This window comes from Panthera tigris, chromosome C1 (genome assembly GCF_018350195.1).
Source record: "Panthera tigris isolate Pti1 chromosome C1, P.tigris_Pti1_mat1.1, whole genome shotgun sequence".
NCBI lineage: Eukaryota > Metazoa > Chordata > Mammalia > Carnivora > Felidae > Panthera > Panthera tigris.
In genome coordinates, this window is record NC_056667.1 from 82,334,096 (window position 1) to 82,350,446 (window position 16,351).

The 16,351-nt window shown below is 36.0% G+C and overlaps 1 protein-coding gene and 1 long non-coding RNA gene across 11 annotated transcripts in view; one reads left to right on the top strand and one right to left on the bottom strand.

Annotated features, from left to right (window-relative positions):
• The window catches only part of DPYD (dihydropyrimidine dehydrogenase), an 851,480-nt gene that overhangs the window by 428,021 nt on the left and 407,108 nt on the right, over positions 1 to 16,351 (bottom strand). The window lies entirely within an intron of this gene.
• Positions 1 to 16,351, top strand: part of LOC102965059 — a 47,485-nt gene that overhangs the window by 9,318 nt on the left and 21,816 nt on the right. For all 7 annotated transcript variants that reach the window (XR_006221727.1, XR_006221724.1, XR_006221725.1 and 4 more), the window contains 2 exons: positions 6,655 to 6,786; positions 9,788 to 9,987. This is a non-coding gene — a long non-coding RNA (uncharacterized LOC102965059). The remainder of the gene's footprint in view (positions 1 to 6,654; positions 6,787 to 9,787; positions 9,988 to 16,351) is intronic.

A 16,351-nucleotide genomic window follows, 5' to 3' on the forward strand; every position in this document is an offset into this window, starting at 1 on the left:
GCCTGAATATTAACTGTTTTAATTGTTTTATTATTTGTGATATCCAACTAACCTCACTAATGATCAAACAACTCTCTGATACCGTGTGCCAAAATAGAAAGGATTTTTCTTTTGTATTGAAAATTATTTCAGCCCACTTTTAAAAACTATGTACTCAATTTTCCCCCTAATCTTTTTAGAGGCCTTAAAGTTTAGCATCTCCATAGTTTGATTTAAAAAATAAATAGAAAAAAAATGAGGTTAAGCAGTTGGTTGTGATGTTATTAAATATTACAGCAAAGCTTACATCAGTCAAAATAGAGATCATTTGTTTCCACTTTAATACCTAATCTTTTGACTTATTGATACCTACAAAGGATCTTTGGAAAAACAAAGCATGGACAAATTTATATGAATATAAAATTCTACAGTAGGTAAAAAAAAATGTTTTCTATCAGTAGCACTGAGCAGCTAATGCAAGAATGAGTATTCATTACAACTTGAACATCAAATGATTAGGATCATTTCCCTGTTGGCACAGTGGACTCTATATTTAAGTAGATGATCTATATCTGTGTATGTATGTATATGTGTATTTCAGCATTTACAATAAAATAGAGGGAAAGCAATGGAGGGAGATGATCCATCAATTTATTGAAACTTTGACTCAGTTTATGGATCCAAATAATACCTTTTATGACTTCAATTACTCTTCTGAGATATAGCAGTTATTCCCATTATTTAACCATATTTTGTAAGCTCCAAAGTATTCAATTTAGAACTGAAATCAAGGATTCAGTGAAAAAAATCCATGTGCATATTATGCATAATTTGTCAGAAAGAAGTTCTTTTATTTAGCTGTTTCTTACGAGGAAGACTTTCATCCTCCTCATCATTGTAACTATCCTTCTATGAACTCCTCACACACAGCTCACTTACATCTCTGCTGATACATTTAAGTTGAAATACAATGAAAATAAATCTCAGAAGCACATCTTCTGTTCTGCCTTTATCTAGCTTTGGAAGGAGTGAAAGCATAAGTGGATGAAAAATGTATATTTACATTTGCAAACCAAATAACTACTTGCTATTTCCTATGAAGTGTTAAATGAATATTAATAGAAGGACTGTATTTTTTTTCTTCCTTGTTTATAAAATAACGGGAGTGAGGGAAGAGGGATTTTCTGTTATGATATGAGCACTTTTACCACGGATTTCCATGAGATTGCATCTTGATGGAGACTGCAGCATATGTCCCAATAGCTCCATAGTTGAACAGAAAAAGAACTTGAAAAAGAACCCTAAAACATGCTTATTCACAGTCTATATTATTCTGCAAATGGGAGAGAAATGTGTTAAGTGATATGGTGCCTGGAATTTTATGCAGTCTTTAAAAAGAACGAAAACATCCTTAATTCATACCAAACATTCAAGATTTATGTTAATTTTCTGCTTTAATTACTACTATGTTCGAATGAGCTTATTTAAAAAACAAAGACACTCCGAGGTAGCTTTAAAACAAGAAATGGTTTTGAAATAGGAACTTTTAGTCAATTTAATGTTATGCATGAAATGATTTTTTTATATAGACTTAATTGTATTGTGACACACAAGTTCTTCAATAAGCCACAGCTTAAAATTGCAGAAACCGTCCCTCAGGGACACATCACTAGCAGATGCAGATTGCCAAGGTCAATTAAACTGATGTAGCTGTGCTGTCATATACGTAGAAGAGAAACCCACAAGCATATGACAAGTATATTTCTCAGTATTTATAAAAAGATGTCAAGAATGTTATATTTTAGTACATAAATATAAATTAATTCTGCATAAACAATAAAACAATACAACAGGAATCATAATGAAGAAGGATTATTAGTATTCTTTGAAGTGTTTGATATGCTATAAAACAATAGGGGGATAAAAAATTTCAACATTTATAATAAAATGATATTTTGAAAACATGGATGAATTCATCTATATGCTTGTTGTTTAATTTTGCATAACCTATTAGCCAATAGGACCAAAGCACATGAAACAAAAAGGTGAGCTGAGGCAATAATCTCAGTGATTCAAAGCTGAAAGCAAAATCTCTCCAAGAGCAAATGAATTCTAATTACAGGGCCAGGATATCAGAGTTCTGTTTCAATAGAATAATCTGGGGTAAGGAAGGGAAAGAACCAGAGAATGCCTTCCACTAAAAATATCAATTCCTGGGGCGCCTGGGTGGCTCAATCGGTTGAGCATCCAACTTCAGCTCAGGTCATAAATCTCACAGTTCATGGGTTCGAGCCCCACATCAGGCTCTGTGCTGACAGCTCAGAGCTTAGAGCCTGCTTCAGATTCTGTGTCTCCCTCACTCTCTGCCCCTCCCATGCTCATGCTCTGTCTCTCTCTCTCTCTCAAAAATAACATTAAAAATTTTTTTTTAATGTTTAAAAAAATATTAACTCTGGATGGCATGAGCTTTTCTTCACATCTCCCTTCTGCCTCTAAGTATTTGAATCAATATGCAATCCATTCACAAACACAATGGAACTCACAGTGAAGATTCATCATTGTCCTTCTGTAAACCCCACAAAAGTTAACCTTTATTGTGCACGTTCCCATTTCTTCAGGACCTCAAATATCATCTCTTACTCTCCTTAGGATACTGTATTTCTCATATTTCTCCTCTCTTCTCAAATCCTATTTTGAAAAACTTTAGTTTTGGAATGGTTCTCTTTTCTCACTCTAACTTCTTCCTTTACCTAATTTTAGGGTAATTTATACTGACTGCCTTCTTTCTTCACCACCCAATTATTCCTTCCAGTCTGTCCCTTTAATAAAAACATGGTCTCCATGGTCCCTAAATTCTGTGACCTCAGTCCTCCCTTCTGCCTTCCTGTAGCATCCAATACTTATATCACATTAATGTTAATCTCTTTCTTTGACTTGCAGAATGCTACAGTATTCAGGCTCTCCTTATCTTTAAACTTTCCTTCTTGGGGTCTGGCACCTCCTCATCTCCTCTTCCTCTTCCCAGTCATGTGCCTTTAACTTCATCTCTATGAAAATGACTTCAAACACAACCTTGAGCTCTTTTATTCTGGCACTTGTAGTTGCCTGTTAGAGATTCCAGTGTGGATGTTGTACTGTCCCTTCCAAATCATCACTTCTAAAACCCAGTTCACAAGCTTCTCCTGGGCCTTTCACCATCTCTCGATTGACATTAGTAAGTTTGCTCTTTCAAGTCTTTTACTCATTGTGACCGCTATTTCTTTCCTCTTCTCCTCAAACTTTTGATGGATGAAGCTCTTTTTTCTTGTCCCTGCTGTCAGGAGAAGACCTTGTCTCATATTTCATAAAGAACGCAGAGGTTATTATATGGGAACTCCCCGGTCTTCCCATTGTCCACACTACAAACTTACTGAATCTGTATCCATTCTCTCTCTCTCTTCCTTCTTGTTTATAACAATTACTAAACTCTCCTTATCAAAGGCCAGTACCTCCACATGAGTCCTAGAATCTGATCCTCTCATCTTTCTTAGGTAACCTAGGGATTTTCTCCCTAGATTGCATATTCTATTATCATCCACCCCCTCTGAATTGTTTCTTATAAGCATGTATCTACATGTACAGTATCTCCCGTTTTAAAACCATTCCAGATCTGCATTTGCCTCCCAAAGCTTCACTAAAACTTTTCTCACTAAAATGATTAATTAGCTCTAGGTTGCCACATCCAATGACTCTTCTCAGTGATTACCTTGCTTCAGGAAAACTTGGGGTAAGGTGGGTGAGGCACCCAAAGAAAAAAACTTAAGAAGATCTTTATGTTCAGAACCTTAGGCTCAAGTGCAGGTAGGTACCTCACTTGTCTCACCTTAATTGTGGCACTGCCTTTTCCATTTTGCAGCAGCATTTAACAGATGACCACTTCTTCCTCATAAATGTCCCTTAGCTTGCCTTCAATGACACGACACTTTCTGATTTTCCACCTGCCTCCATGATCACTCTTTAATCTCCACTTCTGCTTTTTCCTAGTCTCCTTTGTCAAAGTACCTAGAAATAAATCCTAAAAATCTTAGCATAATCTTTGAATCTTCTCTCTTCAATAAACTCGACATCCAATCAGTTACCATGTTCTGGCAATTCATCTAAAGGCAACTCTCCTAGTTACTTCTTACATCTCATATCATCCTCACTTAATGAAGAACATTAAGAAAAACAATCAATATTTACTGATCCCCTGTTTGAGGCAGGTATAATACTGTACAATTCTATATAATAATCTCATTTAGACCACAAAACAACTCTTTAAGGTACATATTACCATCTTAAATAGAGCCAAGGGGTGGCAGAGCTGGTATTCAAATCCAGTTAGTTCTGACTCCAAAGCCCTCCTTGCCACTGACCTTTGGTGTGGGGGCAAGAAAAAGCCAGGAATGGTCCAACAAGGGTCTCTTAAAGCTTCACAACTGGGAAGGAACTAAAATGAAGCAGAAGGGATTGGAAAAACCACAGCAAATTCTAATCTCGACCAGCTTTACAGATAAATAGCCTTTAGGTCAACTCTTCCAGTGGAAACTTTTCTTTCCCCTTTTTGGTAAATTAACCACAACCACTTTCTGTTAACCTAGTCACTATGTGACTTCATTTTAGTTATTTGCTTTGCCTCCACCACTCCTTGAGTTTAAGGACCATACCTGAGTCAGCTTCTTCCCCAGCATCTAGCACAAACTGGTACATAAAAGGAACTTGATGAATGCTTTTTGGTTGAAAAAAATGTAATATCTGTCCATTCTATTTATTTGGCACTCATATTATCCTGTCTTGATTATTCTTCCTGTGTATCATACTTCCACAATTAGAGAAAGCTCATTGCGGGAGGAAATCCAAATATTTTCCTTTTATTTAAAAAAAAAAGCTTCTAAAAAAAAAACTTCTATAGTGACAAACACACTGACTAGGAAAGAATATACACTTGGTTAATTTGATTGATTTAACTATTCCAATTTTCTTATTGTTATGGTTAAATAATGTTCAGTTTATATACGCTTGTAGAATTCAGGCAGTGGGAAAATACAGATTTAATTCTCCTCCCTTCCATGCTTAGAACAAGTTTAAGCTCCCCAAGTTAAATACAAAAAAAAAAAAAAAAAAGGAAAAGAAAAAAGAAAATGGATGTCAATACTAGCCTGTAGCAACTCCTTTTGTTTTACTTGTATTCTACAGGGAGTGCCATTCTCATTTCCTAAACTGACCAACTAATCAATTAAGAATTAAAATTGTCCAAGCACTTCACCTTGATTTGCTTATTTTCTCTGCAATAATTTCATCTATTTAAAACCCTAAACTCCTTGAAGATTTGATTTCATTTTAACTGGAAGAGATCTCCTCAAGGAGGTCAATGTCCTTGAAGGAAATATATGGGGATTGTTTTCAAATTCTCTGTTGGATTCCCAAATGCTGTACTTTGATTTACTTATTTATATTCAATGATACCATCTACTTAAGACTACAAACTCCTGGAAGGAATAGATCATTCTTTAATCTGATTTGGACCATAATCATCATAATTCTATGCACATTTGGGTGCTTAATACTTCTTGATAATTAGGAGACAGTGAAAAAAGAAAGGCTACTGAAATATTCTATATATACTTCTCAGTGAAAGAACCTTTTAAAATGCTGAATGATATCATCAAGTGACATAAATAATTAAAGAAAGGGATTAAGAAAAATGTTTAATATAAGTCCCTATTTGCTACATTTAAGGCATAAATAAAAACAAATAGAAAGCTAGTAGTAAATTATACTACTGGTGAAAACAATATTATTAAAATATAAATGAATCCTGAAAAATATTTTAATTAACAAAATAAATCAAATGGAAAAGATTCCCTAAATAGAGCTTTAAAAGTAAGTCTATGTGTGTTTGACTGCCATGACTAATTATGTATCCATGTAATGTGTGTTCAATTTGGGCTTATTTAAATAGCAGAAATGCTCATTAGCTTCAGTATATCTGTGAAGCTTCAGTAAACAGTTTAATGGTTTTTATGTTTAACCAATTTCATAAGTTCCTGTAATTTTAGCTTTAGCAGCTCATTAATGTTATTTTTTGATATCCATCTTATGCCTGTTTTTTTCCCTGTCAATCGTTTGTAGGCATACTTCAATGCAAACTTAAAACATACAGTAGAATATATTTTAAATAATTTTAGTACATCAGTAAATGCATAATTCAAAAATACAGCTTCTTTATATAGAGCATGGGTTTATTACGATGCAGTTAAGAAATACTTTGGTATTGGCAAAGGTTATTGTGTTCATAATGATAATAATGACATTTATTGAGAATGCCTCCATGAACTCATGGTTGATTCTGATCTAGGCAACATACATATTGTTTCTTTGAATCCTCACAAAATAGATGTTATTTCAATTGTACGGTTGAGGAAACTGAGAGTGAGGTAAGTTACGCAAGTCACACTCTTAGGATTTGAACCTAACTACAGATCACTTACAGATGTACCAACTGGAAAAGCCCAGAGGTCTTTAGGGGTATTTGGAGATATATACCTAGAATTCAGGAGAGAGTCCTATGCCTTGGGATAAGATATAGTCATAAAGATGGATAAAGTTCATCAAAAACATAAATCCAGGTAAGAGTCAACCAGTTATTTTTTACAGTGGCAGCAAGCACAACCTGAACTAAAGTCAGAGGGGGAATTATCAGCATCTCATGAGATTCAAGGTATTTCTGAGCCATGCAAACCAAGAAGAGATAATTTCAAGAAGTGTAAAATACAAGAGAAATGTAAGGTAGGTACCTAACTTGGTGATGTCAAGGTCAATGAGCAGTAAAAAGATGACATTTGCAGGTAAATGATGAGAGCGAAAGGCAGAAAAAAAAGGGGTTAAGGACAAAGGATCTGACAAAGATGGCAAGGCAGTGCATACAGGATACCCTTTCCGGGAGTTTAATAATGACTGCATAGGAAAAAACTTAAGGCACTGGCTTGCATTCATTCATTCAATTAGCAAATATTTATTGTCTACTATGTACTAAATCCTGCTGTAGGCACTAGAGTAAACTGTAGATAAGAGACCTGTCCTTGTGGGCTATGCATTTCACTTGGCAGAAGATTCAAGAAACAGAAAGTAAACAAGTAAGTGAATTTTATGATAGTGAAAATGGTTATGAAGAGGATTACATTGAAGGGGGTGTTATAAGCTAAAGGAAGTGAAAAGGGGGACAGGTGCTTTAGATCTAGGGAGATAGAGGGTCACAGAGGGCTCTTTGATGAGATGACATCTGAGGGAAAATATTCTTAAGGGTAAGAATAAGCCAGCATGTGATGACCTCGAGGCAGACCACTGCAGGCAGAGGGAAGCACCACAGAGGCATTAAGGTGAGGTGAGGTTGATGCACTTGAAGAGTAGAGGGAAGTGGGAGAAAGAAAGGATACAAGGTAAAGTGGGGTGTGGAGGGGAAAGTAGGGACTTCATCAAGGAGGACTTTATAAGCTATGAGAAGAATTTTATTCTAAATAAAGTAGGAAGTGACTGGAGGGTTTGGAATAGAGGAATGACATGATATAATTTCTGTTTATAAGGGCTGATTCTGGTAGGGTTATATAGAAGCAAGAGAAAAAGCAAGATGACCAGTAAGGAGACTATCTTCTTTATGCAACTGAGAGTGTCCAGCATCTGACTGTTCCCTCAACAGAATGAAGATTTGCTGCCTTATATATGACACTGTACATAAATACCACTTCCATATGCTTCTGTTTTTACTGTGGATTTTCATTTTGAATAAAGCAGTCATCCATTGTATTCTGTTCATCCCAACATCCATCTAACTCTTCATTCATCCCTTTATTCAGTTAATCCTTGGGACTGTTCCAGGGGTACTTTGGATTAAAATATGAATACCCTACAGTCCTATTGTCAATATAATTTAGACCAGATAAGATATACAGAGAGAAGTAGGGGGAAGAGCAGGAGCCAAAATGGACACACATATTTAAATCTTTCCTCTGTGTATGAGGAAAACATACTTAATAAGCATGTTCCCTTAGATTTCTAGTACCCACCAACTTTGGAACAAAATTCAGATACCTTAGCCTGACAGTGAAACGTTTTGTGGATTAGCAATGATATGTTTTTCCACCTTTACAGTTTCTCACTGTGTACCTTATGATCTAGCCAAAGCAACTACTCCATCCACATATCTACCTGTTCACTGTGATGAAACGTGCTTTCCTGGTCTCTGCTCTCTCAAGTCCCACCTGTCTTCATCTCTACTACAAATGCCACTACTTCCAAAAAACCTTTGATTCTTACAGCTGGAAGTCATCTCTCTGCCCAGAGTGTTACACTAACAGTTTATCTGCTTCTCCTTGCATCACTTTTGACCTAATGGTGTTTTTATTTAGGTGAATTTTTCTCTGTCTATTGGACTGCAAGCTCCTATAGACAAGAACAATGTGTTCATTTTTGTGTACCCAGGAGAATCTAACACAGAACCCTATATACTTAACAAATACAGAATGAAAGAATGGGAAATAAGATCCCACAGCATGTAGGAAGGCAGAATAAATAGGGTATCAAATTATTGGGGTGCCTGGATGGCTCAGTTGGGTTAGTGTCCGACTCTTGATTTCAACTCAGGTCATGATCTCACAGTTTGTGAGTCTGAGCCCCATGTCAAGCTCAGTGCTGGCAGGGCAGAGCCTGTTTGAGATTCTTTGTCACTCTCCCTCTCTCTCTGCCCCTCCCCTGTTCATGCGCTCTCTCTCTCAAAATAAATAACCTTTTTTTTAAATTTAAAAAAAGGGTATCAAAATTAAATTGAGGTTTTTTTTTCAATCCCACTATAAGTGTGGGGGGGGGATATTTTACATTCTAACATATGAGAATAATGCCATGATACTGGGGATGTAGAAGTTCATTTGGCAGCAGTGTGCAAATATGGGGGGAAATATTGGGTCATATTAAGCCAAGTGAATTGTCAATACACTTTTCAGAGGACTTGGAAAATCACTGGGTATTTGTCAAGCATGTAGTGTATAATATGGCTAGGAAATAAAGGTTCTTTGAAAAAACTTAAAAGAGATTCATAATTACAAAATATAAGTATGGTTAGCATGAAAATAAGGTTGGCCCTGAATAGCATTAGTCCGTATAATGGCTGGGTGGGACCTCTGAATGGATGTTAAAATTAATGCCGGCTTTCTCCTCCTGCAATGCCAGCACAGTTGGAACACCTAATAAATTACATGTATATATTCCATTTGAATTAAGTAGTTTCCACATTTGGGAGATAGATATTAGATATGATTCAATGTAATTTTCCAATTTATACAATTAAAACTTACATTTTTTCAGGTCAATGTCTCACCTACCTAAAGTCTATCTTAAATAGGTATATTGTTATTTTTATATTGTGTTTTGAGCCAAGAACACAAATGCAAAGTAATTAACAACAAAATAATCTCCAATACAAAATACATATTACTAAGAACAATAGTATAAAATATGCATCATGGCTTTATAATTTAACTAAACTTTACATCTTGGCTTTACATTGCATAGGAGCCTAGCATAGTTTAATATTTCATAAGAATATTAGGTTTCAGAATAAACTTTTAGTATACCATGGCTAACTAGTATTTAAGAGACAAATATAATACGCCATGGTCAGTAAAACTCCAGACATCTATTATATTCACTATATATTGAATAACACTGGCTATGTTTTATGATTTCTGTTCTCTGAAACAATTATGTTATTTTTCCATTTTCTACCTTCTTTCTCCAGCCAAAGTTGTTTAATGTCACTGCTCTACCTCTTGAATGTAATCTTTGATTTGATGGAAAACTACTGATTTATCCACTGTCTCCATGTAAGAATGCATATGATAGCAACCACTAGTGAAACCTGGAAAATAAAGATAAGAGAAGGCTCTGAACAGAGCTATTCACTGGGGAAACAAACCTATTCCTATGCAGTTAGTAGAGGTAAGTAAAATAATTACAGAAATATCATGGTGTACTTCAAATGGATGTCTAAGGCAGTTGTAAGTGATGTGATGTTGATTCCAAATCACTTTTAACACTGTTATCAGTCTGACCTCCTTCCTCATCACCTCCACCCTTTTAAAATAATTCCAAAGAAAAACTGTGCAAAGATTCCATTATTTTCATTGGTTATTTTGCAGAAATGTCAGTACTTCATCCCCACTTATGGAAAAAAAAACCTGATAATTAGGGCAATTTTTAAGAAAACATGTACAGTTTTACTATTGGGCTCCTAAGAAAGCTTCTTGACCAAAATATAATTGAAAGCAAGACAGTGTATAGGGAAGACTAAAAAGAATTCATTCTCATCATGGGGCCAAGCATTACAAAGGACATATTAATGTTTTATTACTCAGGCATTATAAAATGAAATGGTAGCATAAGGAAACAAACGCATTAGTAAAAGACCAAAGGTACAGAATAATGGAATAAAACTGTCTTGACACCATGTCTTCCTTAAGATATTTACCATCTGAAAAGCAGCGGTAACTTACGTTGACTTTTCCTCTTCATAATGTGATAAGTGAGATGTTTCTGGAATTTCAGAAGAAATACCACATATCCTCTTTTATCATACTTTTAAAGTGTTATCTAAACTATAGGCTATGACAGCTTTCCTTCTTTAACTCAATCAATAAGCAGTACTGCTGTAGGTACTGAGCTATGATAATGAAAAGGCAAGATAAATCATATGTAATGATTCCCAATGTCTGTTTTCAATCATTCTTTCTTTTCTGAGTTCGAATCCCATTTCCAGTTGAATGAATGAGCAAATCCAAATACAACAAATCACAATTTCCCTCAGATCTGTTCTATCTGCTGTATTCCCAAATGCTATCAGCATTATGAACATCTGATCGAACTACCACACTAGATACTCCACATTTAACCTTTTCATCAAACAGATGACCAAATCCTGACTCTTCTATTTCAGAAATAGTCATGATTCTGAATGCCCTTCTGTAGTTCTACCTCTTTTACCTTAATCTGGACCTTAATAAGTAGCCACTTAAACTAACAAAAATAGTTGAATTGATTTCACTAATACTATTCTGTCTTGATTCCAGGCCATCTTTTTTTCAGTATTACTGCCCCTGTAAAGCAACATGCTTATTTCATACTTCTCATGCCTTCTTCCATGTGTTGAAATGTTCATGATTATAACACTCATGGTGTCTCTCCGTATCTTACCAGTCTTCAAAAAGCTGAAATTCATAATTATAATTCATGAATCTGGAGGAAGAAATTAGACATGCATAACTCCCTTCTGTCATGCCTACAGCTTGGGAACTGACTATTTGGGCAAAGGTTCTCTCCCTTCTTTAATACTAACAATCCTACTGGGGCAGCTTCCCATTAGGGGACCTACATTGTTGGATCATACCCATGACTGGGTAAATAAATTTGCCTAATTCAGGTGTTCAACACTAGAAAACACACTTGCCTTCTTATATGAACCACCTCAGAGGTGATTTCATGGTTTCTAATTCCCAACTATTTGAAGAATATATAACTGGTACAAAATCCAAGCACTTATCAGAATTATATCATTAACAATAAAGACCTATCCCATATTTAAACCTTCCATTTGTCACCTGGATGTATATAGGATAAAATCCAGAATCCGTAGATTGTCATATAACTCTCTTGATTCCAAATAAGTTTGTAGCCAAACTTCCTGCCATCTTATCCCTATGCATGTCCCACCCTTATTTTACTATACATTACCTGCTCCAGCTAAACAGAATTTCCCAACATTGTCTAGTCAAATGAAACCATTTGTCAGCTTAAACTTTTGTGTATGATATTCCCTCTAACAGAGAAACTCCTACTGAAGCTCTAAAACCCAATCCAAATGCAATCTCAAAATTAGCACATCGTTTGCAATGTATGTATTTACATGTCCATTTCTCCCATTAGCATACGAATGCCTGAAGGGCAAAGACATTCTTTTACTCTTATTTGTATTCCTAGCACCAGGACAGTAGATATAACATAGTTGGATGTTAAGAAACATTTGCTACATGATGAATAATGAGAGAATGAATGGCAAAAATCATAAAATAAAAAGTTCAATTTTAGAAAGAAAAATGGAAAATTCAGACCTTCATTTATAAAGAGGAGAACATGCATGAAATAAGTAGGCTGATGACAACTTTCTAAAGACATGGGTTTTTTTATATATAGCTTTTTTTGTAACGTTTATTTATTTTTGAGAAAGAGAGAGACAGAGCATGAACAGGGGAGGGTCAGAGAGAGAGAGGGACACACAGAATCTAAAACAGGCTCCAGGCTCTGAGCTGTCAGCACAGAGCCCGACACAGGGCTTGAACTCACCAAACATGAGATCATGACCTGAGCCGAAGTCGGACGCTTAACCGACTGAGCCACCCAGGCGCCCCTATATATAGCTTTTTAAGATGACGGTAAAGTGCTTAATCTAACGGTGTGGTGTTGAGCAAGTTGCATAATCTCCCTGTGGCTCCCTCCTTCCCCCCCCCATTCCACCTGGAAACTCCCACATACACCTCAAAGTTCAATTTACAACCCACTTCCTCTAGGAAGCTTCCCTGGACCCTTAGATTATTTCCCGTGCTTCTCTTGCAGTGTAATTTATCGTAATTGTGAGTCTCCCTGTTAAACTGCATTCCTGGAGACAAGGTTTGGCATTGGCCTTTTCACCACTTCATCCTTAGAACTTAAGCTCAGTGCCTGGAATAGCAGGCAATCAGAGGTTATTAGTTAAACAAATAAGCCTGTGAAATGAGGGGACTGCAATATTTGATTTAAGTCCCTTACAGCACATTTGGAAATAAAAACAAAAGTCCCATGCAAGTTATTATACAATAACATACCCAGTAAATTACACTGGATGACAACTTTGGTTTTCAATTCTATCTCATCCATTTTCAGTTATAGTAATCATTAGTAGGCCCCTTCCTCTAACATTTGTGCCATCAACCAAAAAGTTTTCATCTCCCATAAAGTTCAGTATTCCATAATCTGTTCCCTTGAAACTTCATTGCAAGTATTTGTGTTTATTTAAAAAAAAATGCATACAATGGTGAAAATACGACTGATTAAGTCATAGTTTGAACTCAGTACCCATTCCATCCCCTTCCTCTTCATTTTTGGTAAAAGAGATAAGGAAATATGCATGCCTGGCAATTTCTAAATCTGACTTAGGCCACAATAAGGCACATTATCCCATGGCCTGCACTTTCTCCTCAGTATGGGAGCAGGTGAATCAAAGCTACACTCGAAGCTGGTATTGGCAGAATCTTTGATTTACCCCATGAGGTTTTAAAAAACTTTTCTGAGGGCTTCCAATAAAAGGAACTAGAAAGTGATTTTAAAATCTTTTCCCCCCAAAACACTCCCTTCATGAAACTAGTTGCGGTTAATGCTATCAAGGGAGTTGATTCAGAAGGAATTGGGCTTTGTGTTTCCTTGTTATTTCTAGTGAGATGAATAGAAAGAAAATGTAGGCACTGGGTGACATGTAGAAGCTCCTTTCCTAGAAGAAGGGCCACACGTACCATGGTATATTTATAGTTCAGTCACTTTGTCACTTACTCTCCTGAGCAGTGCCTTGCAGCATTATGCTGAGTCAGGTTTATTGGCACCATTCATCCTTTCTCTTTTTTCCAAAAACATAGTGTTTTCTTTAAGTTTACTTATTTATTTTCAGAGAGAGAGAGAGAGAGAGAGCATGCACACACATGAGCGGGGGAGGGTGAGAGACAGAGAGAGAGAGAGAGAGAGGAAGAATCCCAAGCAGGCCCTTTAAAGTCAGCTCAGCAAGGAGCCCTGAGCAGGCTTGATCTCATGAACTGTGGGATCATGACCTGAATTGAAATCAAGAGTTTGGATGCTTAACTGACTGAGCCACCCAGGTGCCATGAGGTGTTTATTCTTTATTTTTTTAAATTTTTTTAATGTTTATTTATTATTGAGAGACAGAGAGACACAGAGCGTGAGCAGGGGAGGGGTAGAGAGAGGGGAAGACACAGAATCCGAAGCAGGCTCCAGGCTCTGAGCTGTCAGCACAGAGCCCAATGCGAGGCTTGAACTCACAGACTGCGAGATCATGACCTATGCCGAAGTCGGTCGCTCAACCAACTGAGCCACCCAGGCGCCCCATATTCTTAATTATATCATCCCATAACTTTCAAACATTTAAAAACTCAAACAGTATCCTCAAAAATACTTCTCTCTTTCCTTCTTAAAAGTAACAGTGATTGGGGCACCTGGGTGCCTACCTGGAGTAAACGTTCAACTCTTGATTTTAGCTCAGGTCATGGTCTCACAGTTGGGAGCTGGGCCTGGGCATTAGGCTCTGTGCTGAAAGTGTGGAGCCTGCTTGGGATTCTCTCTCCCTCTCTCTCAGGTCTCCCCACTTGTGTGTGTGCATGCATGCGTGCGTTTGCTCTCTCTCTCAAAATAAATAAATAAACATTTTTGTAAAGAGTAACTGATCAAAAACTGGCCCAATTTCACCATTTTTAAGAGGAAAAAAGTTACTAAAAATCCTTTGATTTTTAAATACTTGATTTGCAGAAACTCAAAGTGGAGATTTCTAACTGCTAAATATTAGTTGAGAGAAAATTTCAATCCTTTTGATTATATGAAAAACATCAGAATTGATAATAAAACATTTTTAAAATGTATGATACAGTTACAAACCATATAATACTTTTTCTTCAAAAAAACTAACCAAATATAGGAAACATTTCACATTTAAAAAATCATAAATGTAAGAGCATGTGCTTTACTTATTTACAAAGACATGTTCACAGAACCTGCAAAGTTCCAGATGAAGTCCTGATTTTCAAATGCTTTTATTTCTATACAACATTCATATTATCACAAGGGTACAATATAACTCAACTTACTTATTAAACTATGTTTTGTTTCATAAGGATAGTAGCATCTAAAACTTAAGAGATGCTTACTATGGGCCAGACATATATTGAAGTGCCTTACATATTTTATTAATTTATTCTTAAAATAACTCAAGATGGTAGATAGTATAATCACTCCACTTAAAAGATCAGGACCTTGAAGTACAAAGAGACTAAGGGAGCCAGGTTTCCAGCTGGGCAGCCTGGCTCCAGAACCCCTGCTCGAAGCTGCTATACCAGATAGACTCTAATTAGTGTAATATTTATTGGATTATAAAGAATGCAACAATTTATGCCAAAATAGGGGGGAAAATTAATAGCAATAGAAAAAAAAAAAGTATTTTTTTTAATATTTTCTAAAAAAAAAGCAAATAAACGAAACTGGACCCATAGCAGGAAAAAATAGGTATAATAAAATTAATATGCTAACATGAATCAAGTCAAATCAAATATGCAATGATATTATCCATCTAGTATAGGCACATTAATGTGTAGACTGCTATTGGAACTACAACTTACTATAAAGGTACAATCTTTGTGCTTTTGGGATTTACAATCTAATTGGAAGACAAATTACAGTATGTTCTGGAAGATCAAAGCACATGGCTCTTTTTAAAGTCAACATTTCTCAAAAGAATGGGAGGATGGCTGTGGCGCAGTGTATAGAAGAGGCACAGAGGTCATGGCATGGGCTAGAGTGCCTTCCTTCAGTCGTCTGGAAGCATATTCAAAGACACATAAAATTATGTCATCTGGATCTGCTGGGAATATGTGAGGACAGGGCCAACTGTTACTACCTCTATCAGAAAAATAAAGCTGTGAGGTTGGTAGAAATGGTAACAATTCTCATCAATTCCAAATTAACAGAAAAGATATGCACACTTTTCACAACTGACAATGTGGTTCTAAACAGAAAGGGAAGGGAGGATAAACTTAAAATAAGCAAGGAGTCTCTTAAACCTGAGACTGTCCAAATAAACAAAAAATTAGAGTATTCAATTCAATAAACATTGACTTTGGTGTTTAGCAGAAGAGGAGACATATTGTTAAAATAAATAAATGTTTTAAAATTTCCAGTGAAGGGCAATGCTTGTGGACTAGAAATGCCAGTAGAGGCAGCTTGTGCTTAATTTACTGAAAGCCTTTAAAATCAGTCTCGAACAATAAAATCCCAATTTAAAGTGATTTGGATTCTTACATACTTTAGAGGGAATGGATGAGAATTTTTTTAAAGGCGCAAGCACTTGTAGTTTCTCACAGAAAGACACCAAATAAGGCTAAGACTTTATTATCTCCATCAAATTAGAAATCAAACACCACACTGCCTTTAGAATTTGGGACAGTACTTAATGAAGGATTCAATTAAATTTTGCTCTTAATAAGCACACGTATATTCCATG